The sequence below is a fragment of the Microtus oregoni genome, unplaced genomic scaffold (genome assembly GCF_018167655.1).
Source record: "Microtus oregoni isolate MIOR12 unplaced genomic scaffold, Mior012 000079F_008, whole genome shotgun sequence".
Lineage (NCBI taxonomy): Eukaryota > Metazoa > Chordata > Mammalia > Rodentia > Cricetidae > Microtus > Microtus oregoni.
The window spans coordinates 232,177-236,371 of NW_024544160.1; positions in this window are offsets into that span (position 1 = coordinate 232,177).

A 4,195-nucleotide genomic window follows, 5' to 3' on the forward strand; every position below is an offset into this window, starting at 1 on the left:
CAGGCTGGCGCCGGGGGCCAGAAACTCACCCCAATGCTGGGTCTCCTGGCGCCGAAAGATCAGGCCTCCGTGCACTCACTTGTACTTTTCAATAGATGACAATTCTAAACAAGATATGCACCATCTCTTTTGGGAAATTTAAATAAATGACAATTATCAGTTATCTTCTTCAAGAACTAAAACTTAGAGGTTTTAAAGGCAGAAAACTTTTACTTTCATCTTAAACTTAACAAGTTTGAAAGTAGGAAGCCCTGAAAGTATTTAATGCATGAAAACCTGAAATAGATCAACTGTGGTTTCCACATCAGCTTCATGAGTTCAATATGTATTATAATTTTGGCCTACAGGTAGAATAACTTTTGGGGAGAATAAGGAGAAAACTATTTTTCACTACTAAGAACATCTTAGAAATATAGAATAAAAATCATACTATCTAAATTTATATCACAAGATGTTCACAAAAACTATACTTTTGATAAGAAAACTTACACATCATTAACAGTCATGCCATATCATATTTAGAACATTCTCTGCCCTCTTATTATTCACTCTAACACATGTTTAAAGATGCCCTCACACCTATGATCCCAAACCATAAAGATGAGAAAGCAGAATTTTTTTTCCAACCATCTATCTCTACATAGTGAAAAAATATTAAGAAAGGTTAAAAAAACAACAAAGAATAGAACAAGCCATTTCACAAATCAGGCTAACATAAAAATAGAAATTCATAGGCAGGATAGTTTGAAGGCTGGAGAAATCTATCTTATCTATCAAATAGAGTCAAGAGCCCATGAAAAAGGTAGCATATGACACTTGACTTGTAACAGATCCCAGCTCAAGTATTTCCAGCAGGTATATAGGCATGTCTACATTAATGCCAACAAAGGAGAATGAACAAGGCACCCTCAGTAGGTTTATAACACTCAAAAACTATCCACAAACAATTCCCGAAGACCCAGTATATTCTAAAGAATGTAATAACTTCCCTTCCCTCGGAAGTTCTCTACTGTAATGTTTCTGAATTGAAAGAAGCTTAAAAGATGCTACAGTCTCCAAGCTGCTCTAACCAGGAGATCTTCAGTTAGGATAACCTTTCATGTGATAATCAAACTGGGTGTTTGCTGCTGAGTCCCACATTTACTAAACACATGCAGTCCCAGTCAAGTGTGATCCCTGTGGTGGATGTGACTAGACTGGAAAATTTTCTTCTCAGACCAGTGTAACCTTGGTGTGAGCTTCCTGGAGTGTATTCATTTTGAACAAAAAGATAGAGACTTTTCCTACACTGCACAAAGAAGGCCTCTCACCACTGTGGATTATTTTGTACTGTAAGGGGAGTTTTCCTAGTTAAAAATTTCCTACACTCATTGCACCTATGGATTTTTTCTTGCAGTAGGGAGTTTCTTGCCTGCATTAACTGTAACTTGACTGGTAAAACTGGCCCCAGAACTCTTTGATTCAGGAGGCCTTCCTCCACTGTGGAAGTTTGTGTTCTAGCCAGTGGATTTTCCAATAGAGGGGCCTTCCCACATTCCCTGATTGTGTAATATCTCATGCTTGAGGAAACTAACTTCCTTGATGAAAACATCTAACATATCCCGCATCTGGTCCTTGTTTCATTTTTAAAGCCCTCCCAACACTCAGTGCCTCAATTTTCTAACTTTTCTGTATTTTTTTCTTTTTAATTTTTTTTTATTGAAAAAAAAATTCCGCCTCCTCCCAGCCTCCCATTTCTTCCTCCCACTCCTCTCCCCCTCCCCCCACTCCTCTCCCCATCCCTCTCCAGTCTGAAGAGCAGTCAGTGTCCTCTGCCCTGTAGAAAGTCCAAAGTCCTCCCCCCTCCATCCTGTTCTAGGAAGGTGAACTTCCAAACTGGATAGTCTCCCACAAAGCCAGAACATTAAGTAGGATCAAAACCCAGTGCCATTGTCCTTGGCTTCTCAGCAGCCCTCACTGTCTGCCATATTCAGAGAGTCCGGTTTTATCCCATGCTTTTACAGTCACAGTCCAGCTGGCCTTGGTGAGCTCCCAATAGATCAACCCCACTGTCTCAGTGGGTGGGTGCACCCCACGTGGTCCTGACTTCTTTGCTCATGTTCTCCCTCCTTCTGCTCCTCATTGGGAGCTCAGTCTGGAGCTCCAATGTGGGTCTCTGTCACTATCTCCATCCATTGCCAGATGAAGGTGATATGCAAGATATTCAAGCAGGATATCCCTACAGGATAGGGTCATTTCAGGTTCCCTATCCTCAACTGTCCCAGGAACTCACTGGGGACATCACCCTGGGCACCTCAGAGCCCCTCTAGGACCATGTCTCTTGCCAACCCTAAGATGGCTCCCTTAATTAAGATATGTGCTTCCCTGCTCCCCTATCCAACCTTCCTTTATCCCAATCACCCCGTTTCCCCAAGTTCCCCCCATCCTCCCCTTGTCACTTTTATCTCCCCATCTTCACTTACCCCCATCCCACCCCACGCCCAAGATCCCAATTTTTTGCCCAGCAATCTTCTCTACTTCCCATAAGCAGGAGGATAGCTATATGTTTTTCTTTGGGTTCACCTTCTTATTTAGCTTCTTTAGGATATCAAATTATAGACTCTGTGAACTTTATTTATGGCTAGAAACCAATTATGAGTAAGTACATCCCATGATCATGTTTTTGGATTTGTGTTACCTTACTCAGGATAGTGTCTTCTATTTCTATCCATTTGCATGCAAAATTTGAGAAGTCATTGTTTTTTACCGCAGCGTAGTACTCCAATGTGTATATATTCCACACTTTCTTCATCCATTCTTCCATTGAAGGACATCTAGGTTGTTTCCAGGTTCTGGCTATTACAAATAATACTGCTATGAACATAGTTGAACAAATGGTCTTGTCATATGATCGGGAAACTCTTGGGTATATTCCCAAGAGTGGCATTGCTGGGTCCAGGGGTAGGTTGATCCCGAATTTCCTGAGAAACCGCCATACTGCTTTGCAAAGTGGTTGCACAAGTTTGCATTCCCACCAGCAATGGATAAGGGTACCCCTTCCTCCACAACCTCTCCAGCAAAGGCTATCATTGGTGTTTTTGATTTTAGCCATTCTGACAGGTGTAAAATGATATCTCAAAGTTGTTTTGATTTGCATTTCCCTGATTGCTAGGGAGGTTGAGCATGACCTTAAGTGTCTTTTGGCCATTTGAACTTCTTCTTCTGTTGAGAATTCTCTACTCAGATCAGTGCCCCGTTTTTTTAATTGGGTTAATTAGCATTTTAAAGTATAGTTTCTTGAGTTCTTTATATATTTTGGAGATCGGAGCTTTGTCTGTTGCGGGGTTGGTTACAATCTTCTCCCAGTCAGTGAATTGCCTTTTTGTTTTAGTGACAGTGTCCTTTGCTTTAGAGAAGCTGCTCAGTTTCAGTAGGTCCCATTCATTCAATGATGCCCTTAATGTCTGTGCTGCTGGGGTTATAGATAGGAAATGATCTCCTGTGCCTATATGTTGTGGGGTACTTCCCACTTTCTCTTCTATCAGGTTCAGTGTGTTCAGATTGATATTGATGTCTTTGATCCATTTGGACTTGAGTTTTGTGCATGGTGATAGATATGGGTCTATTTTCATTCTTCTACAGGTTGACATCCAGTTGTGACAGCACCATTTGTGGAAGATGCTTTCTTTCTTCCATTGTATACTTTTAGCTCCTTTATCGAAAATGAGGGGATCATAGGTTTGTGGGTTAAAATCCGGGTCTTCTATATGATTCCATTGGTCAACTTCTCAGCTTTTATGCCAGTACCACACTGTTTTCATTACTGTAGCTCTGTAATAGAGTTTGAAGTCAGGGATGGTAATGCCTCCAGAAGATCCTTTAATGTATAGGACTGTTTTGGCTATCCTGGGTTTTTTGTTTTTCCATATAAAGTTGATTATTGTCCTCTTAAGATCTGTGAAGAATTTTGATGGGACCTTGATGGGGATTGCATTGAATCTATAAATATCCTATGGTAGAATTGCCATTTTTACTATGTTGATCCTCCCAATCCAAGAGCAAGGAAGATCCTTCCATTTTCTGGTACCCTCTTCAATTTCTCTCTTCAATGCCTTAAAGTTCTGGTCAAATAGATCTTTCACTTCCTTGGTTACAGTTGCCCCCAGATATTTTATGCTGTTTGTGGCTATCGTGAAAATGAAGCTTCTCTGATTTC